The following is a 12,587-nucleotide window of genomic DNA, read 5'->3' on the forward strand; positions in this document are numbered from 1 at the left end:
ATAGGACCAATCAAGTGTGACAATGGAAAAGTGTGTATGGAACCAGAGGAAATAGTGGAGGTACTTAATGAATGCTTTGCTTCAGTATTCACTACGGAAAAGGATCTTGGTGATGGTAGGGATGACTTGCAGTGGACTGAAAAGCTTGAGAATGTAGATATTAAGAAAAAGGATGTGCTGGAGCTTTTGGAAAGCATCAAGTTGGATAAGTCACTGGGAGTGGGCAGGACGTACCCCAGGCTACTGTGGGAAGTGAGGGAGGAGACTGCTGAGCCTCTGGCAATGATCTTTGCATCATCAAAGAGGACGGGAGAGGTTCCGGAGGATTGGAGGGTTGCAGATGTTGTTCTCTTATTCAAGAAAGGGAGTAGGGAGAGTCCAGGAAATTATAGGGCAGTGAGTCTTACTTACATGGTTGGTAAGTTGATGGAGAAGATCCTGAGAGGCAGGATTTATGAACATTTGGAGAGACATAATATGATTAGGAATAGTTAGCATGGCTTTGTCAAAGGCAGGTTGTGCCTGATGAGCCTGATTGAATTTTTTGAGGATGTGACTAAACACATTGTTGAAGGTAGAGCCATAGATGTAGTGTATATGGATTTTAGCATTGCACTGGATATTGTACCCCATTCAATGCTTATTGAGAAAGTAAGGAGGCATGGGATCCAAGGGGACATTGCTTTGTGGATCCAGAACTAGCTTGCCCACAGAAGGCAAAGAGTGGTTTTAGATGGGTCATGTTCTGACCAGCGGTGTGCCTCAGGGAACTGTTCTGGGACCCATACTCTTAGTGATTTTTATAAGTGACCTGGATGAGGAAGTGGAGGGATGGGTTAGTAAGTTTGCTGATGACACAAAGGTGGGGGATGTTGTGGATAGTCTGGAGGGCTGTCAGAGGTTATAACGGGACATTGATAGGATGCAAAACTGGGCTGAGAAGTGGCAGCTGGAGTTCAACCCAGATAAATGTGAGGTGGTTCATTTTGTTAGGTCAAATATGATGGCAGAATATAACATTAATGGTAAGACTCTTGGCAGTGTGGAGGATCAGAGGGATCTTGTGGTCCAAGTCCATAGGACACTCAAAGCTGCTACACAGGTTGACTCTGTGATTAAGAAGGCATATGGTGCATTGGCCTTCATCAATCGTGGGATTGAATTTAAGAGCTAAGAGGTAATTTTGCAGCTATATGGGACCCTAATCTGACCCCACTTGGAGTACCGTGCTCAATTCTGGTTACCTCATTACAGGAAGGACATGGAAACCATAGAAAGGGTGCAAAGGAGATTTATAAGGATGTGGCCTGGATTGGGGAGCATGCCTTATGAGAATAGGTTGAGAGAACTCAGCCTTTTCTCCTTGGAGCAACAGAGGATGAGGGGTGACCTGATAGAGGTGTACAAGATAATGAGAGGTATTGATCATGTGGATAGTCAGAGGCTTTTTCCCAGGGCTGAAATGGCTAGCTTGAGAGGGCATAGTTTTAAGGTGCTTGGAAGAAGGTACAGAGGTGATGTCAGGGGTAAGTTTTTTTACACAGAGAGTGGTGAGTGCGTGGAATGGGCTGCTGGTGGCGGTGGCGGAGGCAGAAACGATAGGGTCTTTTAAGAGACTCCTGGATGGCTATATGGAACTTAGAAAAATAGAGGGCTATGGGTGAAGCCAAGGTATTTCTAAGGTAGGGACATGTTCGGCACAGCTTTGTGGGCCAAAGGGCCTGCATTGTGCTGTACATTTTCTATGTTTCTATGATAGTGTTCCCCCAAACCATGTTACTTAGTTTAGCTGTAGTGGGGTTCGGTTTGCGTGGCTACATTCTTGTAACTTTCAGTTTTAGTGTAAAGCAGGAGTTCCAAACCTTTTTTATGTCATGGTCTCCTACCGTTAACCGAGGGGTTTGTGGACCTCAGGTTGGGAACCCCATAGAGGAAGTGAATGTTTAAACTTGTGATACTGCTGCTGTTAGAGAAAATTGGTTTATCCCAAATAGTGAGGATAATTTTTAGCTTTGAAATTTTAATACATTAGTGAGTGGAATATCATATTCCTATCTCCCACCCCGGAGAAGGTGAAAAGAATCTGGTGACCTTGATTTTTTTTTAAACACAAGGGATTCTGCTGATGCTGGAAATTCTAATGGAGGACCTCAGCCTGAATCGTTGACTGTTTATTCCCCTATAGAGATGCCACCTGATCTGTAGAATTCCTCCAGAATTTTGTGTGTATTTCATTGATTTCTTTTCCATTTAGATCCAAAAAGATATCCATATGAAAACTGGCTGTGATGTGTTTTCTGATGCAGTTTTTTTGGCCAGTGGGTGATATTTTGCAGATAAAGGTGTAACGATCTGCTATTTTTATCAGTGAATGTCTTGTCATTTTGGTTTTAGACAGTGTGTTATAATGCCTGTTTGTCATCAATAACCTCAGGGTGCCATTTGTCCATCACCATTCTTCAAGCTATTTCACTTTTTATCTCCAATATTTTCTTTTTGCAGTTCTCTGGCTGTCGTCTGTTCCCCAGTACTCTCTGATCCACTCTCAGTTCTTCAGATGGCTGCCTCTTAAACTCTTCTGTTACTTTGTTGACCTAGTGATGTATAGAATATAGTGTCATAGTTATAGAACATTGTGGCACAGAAAAAGGACCTTTGGCCCTTCTAGTCTGTGCCAAACTATTAACCTGTCCAATGCCTTCGACCAGCACCTGGATCATGGTCTCCATAGCCCTTCCATCCATGCATCTATTCAAATTTCTCTTCAATTTCTCTTCACAGTATCTCAAGAAAAATTAGAAATTCTGTTCTCATACAAGGTTTGCAATATAAAGCATGACATTTTTTCTTTTGTGTGCATTTCTTGAATAAACCATTTAAGGATATTTTTAATGAAAAGGAAAAACAGCAGTCACTAAAATAAGAACAGAAAATGTTAAAAATGCTAAATGGGTCAGACAAAATCTGTTAAAGGAGAAACAGAATTAATTTTTTAGGTTAGAGACATTTCATCAGAATTAAAACCATTAGAGTGAAGTTGCAGCAAGGGGAGTAGGCAGAGAAGGCAAAGGCAATGTCTGTGTCATAATGGCCGTGGTGACATAAGGGTTTGGGTGTTGTGTAGTTAGCAGATGAATAAAGTTACAAAATAAAGCATACCTGCTTTGGAGTTGTGGTGCTGTACTGGAAAATCTGGAATTCCAGAAGAATTCTGGAAATATCCAGCAGACAGCATCTGTGGAGATAAAAAAAACTGAATTAAAATTAGAAATGGTTAACTTTGGCATCAGAATTTACATTTCATTGGACTGCATTGGAACAATGCGGACGTCATCGTGGGACTGAGAGAGAGAAATAAAATGATAAGCAACTCGAAGCTCAAAGATAGCTTTGTCAATTGAATTGAAGTGTTTGGAAAAACAATCATTTTCATATAGAGGAGAAAAGACCACAAGACTGTAAGATATAGGAGGCCATTTGGCCCATTGTGTTTGCTATGCAACATCATCACAACTGATCCAATTTTCCTCTCAGCCCCACTCTTCTGCCTTCTTCTTCTATCCCTTCATGCCCTGACCAATCAAAAATCTGTCAACCTCTGCCTTAAATATACATAAAGACTTGGCCTCCATAGTTGCCTGTGGCAAAGAATTCTACAGATTCACCACTCTCTGGCTAAAGAAAGTCCTCCTCATCTCCATTCTAAAAAGATGCTCCTCTATTCTGAGACTGTGTTCTCTGGTCTTAGACTCTCCCAGCATAGGAAACATTTTCTGCGCATCCAATCTATCAAGGCCGTTCACCATTTAATAGGTTTCAATGAGGTCACTTTTCATTCTTCTGAATTCCAGTGAATATCGGCCCAGGGCCATCAAACGCTCTTCATATAACAAGACATAAAATCCTTGAATCATCTCTGTGAGCCTCCTTTGATCTCTCTCCTGTTTCAGCACATCCTTTCTAAGATAAGGGGCCCAAAACTGCTCGCAATACTCCCAGTGAGGCTTCACCAATTCTTTTTAAAGTCTCAACATTACATCCTTGGTTTTATATTCTAGTTCTCATGAAATGAATGCTAACATTGCATTTGCCTTCCTCAGCACAGACTCAACCTACAAATTAACCTTTAGGGAATCCTGCACAAGGACTCCCAAGTCCCTTTTCACCTGTTTTTTTTTGTATTTTCTCTCTATTTAGAAAATAGTCATTTTCATTTCATTTTCATTTCTTCTACCAAAATGAATAACCATACACTTCCTGACACTGTATTCCATCTGCCATTTATTTTTCTATTCTCCTAAACTGACCTTCTGTAACCACTCTACTTCTTCAAAACTACCTACCTCTCCACCTATCTCCATATCTATAAACTTTGCAACAAAGCCATCAATTCCATCATCCTAAACATTGACATATAATGTAAAAAGATTCGGACCCAACAGAAATCATTAGACACTGCTAGCCAGCCAGGAAAAGGTTCCTTTTACTCCCACTCTTTGCCTCCTGCCAATCAGCTACAGCTTTATCCATGCTAGAATCTTTACTGTAATAACATGGGCTCATAACTTGTTAAGCAGCCTCATGTGTGGCACCTTGTCAAAGACCTTCTGAAAATCCTAGTACACAACATCAAACAATTTTCCTTTGACTATCCTGCTTGTTATTTCTTAAAATAATTCCAACAGATGTGTCAGGCAAGATTTTGCTTTGATGAAACCATGCTGATTATAGGCTATTTCATCATGTGCCTCCAAGTACCATATAACAATATAACATATAACAATTACAGCAGGGAAACAGGCCATCTTGGCCCTTCGAGTCCGTGACGAACGTTTACTCTCACAAACGCTTACCCTGAGACTTCTTCCTTAATAATCAACTCCAACATCTTCTCAACCACTGAAGTCAAACTAACTGACCTATAGTCTTCTTTCTTCTGCTTCTCTTCCTTCTTGAAGAGTGGAGTCGCATTTGTAATTTTCCAGTCTTCCAGAACCATTCCAGAATCTGGTGATTCTTGAAAGATCATTACTAATGCCTCCACAATCTCTTCAACCACCTCTTTCAGAACTCTGTGACATACAGGATCTAGTCAAGATGACTTATCTACCTTCAGACCTTTCAGTTTCCCAAGAACCTTCTCTCTAGTTATGGTAACTTCACACACTTCATGACCCCTCAGACCTGGAACTTCCACCATACTGCTAGTGTTTTTGATTGATGCAAAATACGTATTCAGTTTTCTGCCATTTTATTATCCCCATACTACCTCTCCAGCATTGTTTTCAGCAGTCCGATATCCACTCTTGCCTGTCTTTTACACTTTATGTATCTGAAGAAACTTTTGATATCCTCTTTTAATATTAATGGCTCGCTTTCTTTCATATTCCATCTTTACATTCTTAACGACTTTTTAAATTGCCTTCTATTAGTTTTCAGAAGCTTCCCAATCCTCTAACTTCCTACTGGTTTTGCTCTATTATATGCCTTCTCTTTGGCTTTTATAGTTGCTTTGACTTTTCTTGTTGGCCACAATTGTGTCATCTTTCCTTTAGAATACCTCTTCCTTTGTGGGAGGTATATATCCTGTGCCTTCTGAATTACTTTCAGAAATACTAGCCATTGCTGCTCTGCCATTATTCCTGCTAGTGTTCTTTTCCAATCAATTCTGGCCAAATCCTCTCTCATACTTATGTAATTCCCTTTACTCCACTGTAATACTGATACATCTGACATTAGTTTCTCCTTTTCAAATTTCAAGGTGAATTCAATCACATAATGATCACTACTCTTAAGAGTTCTTTTACTCTCTAATCAATTCTGGTTCATTATACAACACCAATCCAGAATAGCTGATACTCTAGTGGGCTCAACCACAAGCTGCTCTAAAAAGCCATCTCAAAGGCACTCTAGAAATCTCTTCTCCTGGAATCCAGCACCAACCCAATACTCCTAATCTACCTACATATTGAAGTTCCCCATGACTATTGTAACATTGCCATTTTGGCATCCATTTTCTATCTCCTGTTGTAATTTGTAGACCACATCCTTACTACTGTTTGGGGGTTGATAAACAAGTCCCATCAGGGTCTTTTTACCTTTGCAGTTCCTTAGCTCTATCCACAATGATTCAACACCTTCCAACTTTATGTCACCTCTTTCTAATGATTTGATTTCATTTTTTACCAATAGAGCAATGCCACTCCTTCTGCCTTTCTGCTTATCCTTTTGATATAATGTGTATCTTGGACATTAAGCTCCCAGCTATAATCTTTCAGCCATGATTCTGTGATGCCTTCAACATCATAACTGCCAGTTTGTAACTGTGCTGCAAGATCACCTACCTTATTCCTTATACTGTGTGCATTCAGATACAACACCTTCAGTCATTTATTCTTCCCTAGTATTTTCTGGAGAACTTCTGGCATATATGACGAATAAACTCTTCTCAGGTTTCCAGTCAGGTACATGTATTGATTTTAACCAACATTTCAATGCCAATCTCTACTATTTTCATCAGGGATGATGCCTAGGCATGTCTAGTCCAGTGGTATTTATACCCCGTTGTTTGCCCCTCCTGATTGGTTAATCATCATCCAATTATGTAAGAAACGAGTGTTTATTTCATTACACATTTTTCAGCCCTTGAATATGTGATGACTTTCCCTACCAAGCCTTATGGAAGCTCCATCCCTAAATGGCAAATAGTCTATCAGCATACAGACCTTGACCTTTGACTGTTGCAGACTGGCACACAATGTTGCTGTCAACTTCATGCATTGGGAAACCATCATGTTTTGGGAAGCTCAATGTACACCTTTTGCCACATTGGTAACCTTCCAGCAGCCCTGGTGATTGTCTTGGTGTGTGCCCATGGTAGAACATAGGGCCCTGCATTACAAACCTCATCCTGGCTCATCTAAAGGCTTATCCTACACATTTGTATAATGCAGGCCTCTGTGTTCCACACACTGTTACCATGGTTACACATCTCTTTCCAGTCCTTCTTGGCAGTGAGCATTCTGGAAGGAATTTATCTCCACCGCAGCCTCCTTGAGGGCAATGTGTGACATTTTGGGATTTGAGTTGTTCCTGAAGAACTTCTTGGCAGGAGAAGAGTTTGATGGTGGGGGTTGGGGGTGGTGGCATGAATTCCTCCTTACCATCAGCCAAACAAAGCCTCGGTGATGAGGTATTCCATCAAATGATCTTGAAAGTTTGTTTCAGGAATCTACCATCCTCTTCTCGTTTGAGGCCTTGGATAATCCAAATGGACAATCATCTGATTTTTTTACAGTCAAAAATGTTCTACATAATCCTGATTATGAAGTGCAGGTGGTACAACATTGTCCAACTGAATGAACCATTCTGTGACACTATGGCCAAGTTTATCCATTGTAGCACAGAACAGATAGAATGTCAACATCTATACAACATCAAAAATACAGAAATGCAAGATGGCGGCACGACACAGCGCACAGCGGCCACTTTGGAATGAACATCTGTAATCTGTCATGTTGGATGCTGTGTACAATCCTGATTTGATGGAGACGGATGTGTGAAGCACAGAGGAACATCTGGTGAAACTTTTGAAATGCCTGTTTCGCTGCCACTGCTATTATGCGATTGGAAAAATCTCCGGGAAGAAGGCCCTGAATCCTTGGCTTTGACTGTTTCTTGGCTGCCGGTGCCGGGGTCGAAGCGCTTGGCAGAGATGGCGCTCGGTGCTCGGTGTCGGAGGGCTGGTCGGAGGCTCGAAGTTTTTGGACAGACTCGGAGTTGGCTGTGGTCGGGGCTCCCAGGGTGCTGTATTGGCAAGCTGTGGCACTGGAGGTTCATGGCAGGAAGAGTTTTTCTTCCTTCTACCATCTGCATGAGATGATGGGCTGTCGGGACTTTGAGACTTTCTTTTAAACCGTGCCATGGATTGCTCTTTATCAGATTATGGTATTGCTTTGCACTGTTGAAACTATATGTTATAATTATGTGGTCTTTGTCAGTTAGTCTTTTATCAATTATGGTATTGTCTGCACAGTTGAAACTATATGTTAACTATAACTATATGTAACTATGTGGTTTTGTGTAGGCCTTGTAGCTTTAGTTTTGTCTGATGGGTTTGTAGTTCCTTTCCGAGGAACGTGCTAAGACGGTAGCGTGATATCGATACGCAGTAGCCTCTTCGGACTCTGGATTGGGGATTACCAAACGTTATGTGGCTTTTATTGTGTGGTCTGTTTTGTGCTTTTTCGTGATATCATTCCGGAGAACGTTGTTTCATTTTTTAACTGCATTGTATTTGTGGTTTATAAATGACAATAAACTGCATCTGAATCTGAATCTGATCTGATGAGACTTGGTGTTTGCATAGCCAGGATCTATAGATAGTTCAATGCAACCACATGAAGCTGGCCATTTGAATGAGGGTCAGATTGGATCAACTTCTTCACCACTTTCTCTAGAAGTGCTCAGCCACCATGCATATGTGCAATATTCTATCAAAGGCATTCTCCTGTTCTAAGCTGATTAAGTATCCATCTCATTGTCTTCTGCAGCTGACGAGTCTGATGAAGACAGATTTGACTTGAGTGAATCACTAGCCCCAAAGTAGACTACATCTTTGATGATGCAGTTATATTAAGAAAAGGTGTGAGTTTCAATTTCTGCTCTCTTCTTCCTTCTGTTTCTAAATAAGGGTGATGACGTTCCTTTGCATGGATTTTGGTATACTGCCAGTGACAAGCAACATGCTGAACACTTTCAGTGGATCTGGGCTCACCCACCTCTACAGAGCCAAATACAACTTAGTTTAGCAAGCCATTGCTTCCAGGCATTCAAACCCCTCATCCCTCTCTTCTCACATCCAGACACTCTCCCACACCCAGTCTCTATGTTGAACCCAATCAGAGCGCTCTGACCCCAGAACCCAATTCCAGTTCCACTTTTATGTATTTTATTTCATTCACTTTGGTAGAGAATTTTCAATGAAGTGTGATAGAACCATAGAACCATAGAACACTACAGCACAGAAAACAGGCCATTTGGCCCTTCTAGTCTGTGCCAACATTTTATTCTGCTAGTCCCATTGACCTGCACCCAGTCCATAAGCCTCCAGACCTCTCCCATCTATGTATCTATCCAACTTATTCTTAAAACTTAAGAGTAAGCCCGCATTTACCATCAGATAGCAGCTCATTCCACACTCCCACCACTCTCTGAGTGAAGAAGTTCCCCCTAATGTTCCCCCTAAATCTTTCCACTTTCATCCTAAAGCCATGTCCTCTCGTATTTATCTCTCCTAATCTAAGTGGAAAGAGCCTACACGCATTTAGTCTGTCTATACCCCCCATAATTTTGTAAACCTCTATCAAATCCCCTCTCATTCTTCTATGCTCCAAGGAATAAAGTCCTAACCTGTTCAATCTTTCCCTGTAACTCAACTCCTGAAGACCTGGCAACGTCCTAGTAAATCTTTTTTGCACTTTTTCAATTTTACTGATATCCTTCCTATAGTTAGGTGACCAGAACTGCACACAATACTCCAAATTTGGCCTCACCAATGTCTTATACAACCTCACCATAACATCCCAACTCCTATACTCAATTTAAAGAGCAAACACGAGGAAATCTGCAAATGCTAGAAGTTCAAACAACACACACAAAATGCTGGAAGAGATTGTATGAGGGGTGCATGGGGTCCTTCATAATGCTGTTTCCTTTGCGGATGCAGCGTGTAGTGTAAATGTCCATGATGGCGGGAAGAGAGACCCCGATGATCTTCTCAGCTGACCTCACTATCTGCTGCAGGGTCTTGCGATCTGAGATGGTGCAATTTCCAAACCAGGCAGTGATGCAACTGCTCAGGATGCTCTCAATACAACCCCTGTAGAATGTGATGAGGATGGGGGGTGGGAGATGGACTTTCCTCGGCCTTCGCAAAAAGTAGAGACGCTGCTGGGCTTTCTTTGCTATGGAGCTGGTGTTGAGGGACCAGGTGAGATTCTCTGTCAGGTGAACACCAAGAAATTTGGTGCTCTTTACGATCTCTACCGAGGAGCCGTCAATGTTCAGTGGGGAGTGGTCGCTCCGTGCCTTCCTGAAATCAACAACCATCTCTTTTGTTTTGTTCACATTAAGAGACAGGTTGTTGGCTCTGCACCAGTCTGTTAGCTGCTGCATCTCCTCTCTGTAAGCTGACTCATCGTTCTTGCTGATGAGACCCACCATGGTCGTGTCATTGGCGAACTTGATGATGTGGTTCAAGCTGTGTGTTGCAGCACAGTCATGGATCAGCAGAGTGAACAGCAATGGACTGAGTACGCAACCCTGGGGAACTCCCCTTGCTCAGTGTGATGGTGTTGGAGATGCTGCTCCGATCCAGACTGACTGAGGTCTCCCAGTCAGGAAGTCTAGGATCCAGTTGCAGAGGGAGGTGTTCAGGCCCAATAAGCTCAGCTTTCCAATCAGTTTCTGAGGGATGATTGTGTTGAATGCTGAACTGAAGTCTATGAAACAGCATCCGAATGTATGTGTCTTTTTTGTCCAGGTGGGTTAGGGCCAGGTGGAGGGTCGTGGCAGTGGCGTCATCTGTTGAGCAGTTGGGACGGTACGCAAACTGCAGGGGGTCCAGTGAGGGGGGCAGCAGGGTCTTGCTATGCCTCATGACGAGCCTCTCGAAGGATGTAAGCCTCTCTTGAAGCACTTACTTCATGATGATGGATGTAAGTGCAATGGGACGGTAGTCATTTAGGCAGGACACTGAAGACTTCTTCGGCATGGAGACGATGGTGGCGGCCTTGAAGCATTTTAGAATGGTGGCGCTGCTCAGGGAGATGTTGAAGATATCAGTGAGAACATCTGCTAGCTGGTCTGCATATCCTCTGAGCACTCTACCAGGGATGTTGTCTGGTCCAGCAGCCTTCCATGGGTTGATCCTGTACAGGGTTCTCATGTCGGCCATGGGGAGACACAGTACCTGGTCATTCGTAGGAGGGGTGGACTTCCTCGCCGCCACGTCATTTTCCGCCTCAAACCAGGCTTAGGAGTTATTCAGCGCATTTGGGAGGGAGACATCACCTGCACAGTCAGGTGATGTCTTGTAATTGGTGATGTCCTGTATGCCCTGCCACATGCGCCGCATGTCGCCGCTGTCCTGGAAGTAACTGTGGATTAGCTGGGCATGTGCACGCTTTGCTCCTCTGATGGCTTGGGACAGTTTGGCCCTTGCTGTTGTTAAAGCTGCCTTGTTGCCTGATCTGAAGGCGGAGTCATGGGACCTCAGCAGCGCACGCACCTCTGCGGTCATCCATGGCTTCTGGTTGGCACGTATGGTGATGGTCTTGGACAGAGTAACTTCATCAATGCACTTGCTGATGTAGCTGGTCACTGATGCTGTGTACTCCTCTAAGTTGGTAGAGTCACCATCGGTTGCAGCCTCCCTGAACATGTGCCAGTCAGTGTGCTCAAAGCAGTCTTGAAGAGCAGAGATGGCTCCCGCTGGCCAGGTTTTCACCTGCTTCTGAACTGGTCTGGAGCGCCTGACGAGCGGTCTGTATGCTGGGATTAGCATAACAGAAATGTGGTCTGAGTATCCGAGGTGGGGGCGGGGCTCTGCCCGGTACGTGTCGGGGATGTTTGTGTAAACCAGGTCCAATGTGTTCTCCCCCCCTCGTTGCAAAGTCCACATAGTGATGGAATTTGGGGAGCACTGATTTAAGGTTTGCGTGGTTAAAATCACCGGCGACAATAAACAGACCATCAGGGTGTGCATTCTGCAGTTTGCTAATAGCCCCGTACAGTTCACAGAATGCCTCCTTAGCATTAGCGCTGGGGGAATGTAGACACCGAATATGAGGACAGAGGTGAATTCCTGTGGCAAATAAAATGGTCTGCATTGAACTGCCACAAACTCCACTAACGATGAGCACTGTCTGGAAACCAGCACAGAGTTCTTACACCATTCCGTGTCAATGTAAACACACACACTGCCACCGCGAGCCTTACTGGAGACAGCTGCATCTCTGTCTGAACGAAACAAAGCTAGCCCGTCTAGTTGGATGGCAGCGTCCGAAATCCCATCAGTGAGCCATGTCTCTGTGAAGACAAATGTGGAGCAAACTCTGAACTCCCGCCGAGTATTACCTTGGAGTTGGATGTAGTCCATTTTATTGTCCAGGGAGCAGAATGGACGGGAGAGCCGGCCAGCTAGGGTTTGCTTTTAGTCTGGCATGGACCCCTGCCCGTTTGCCTTGCTTCTGCTTCCTCGAACATCGCTTCCATCTCCGGCTCCGGCTCCCAGCATCAGGCAAGTCAGAGGAATGTAAGCCCATTCCCCTCAGCAAGCCGATGTCACATAATTCAGCCAGCAGATCTTTGTGAAGGTTTGTTTTTGGGCAACCCCTGTATTGTAGTAGTATCTGGCGATGGTAGATAGCCGCACTGTTATCCATGTGCCCTAATCGAAAATTGTGTATCAAACCTAAAATAGAAAATTAAATTAAAGTAAGACCAGGTCTGAAAGGCCGCTGCTGCTGTGCCGCACCGCCTCATGGGAATGTCGACTGTGCTTCTTCCTATAGATGCTGCCTGGC

This window comes from Hemitrygon akajei, chromosome 32, assembly GCF_048418815.1.
Source record: "Hemitrygon akajei chromosome 32, sHemAka1.3, whole genome shotgun sequence".
Lineage (NCBI taxonomy): Eukaryota > Metazoa > Chordata > Chondrichthyes > Myliobatiformes > Dasyatidae > Hemitrygon > Hemitrygon akajei.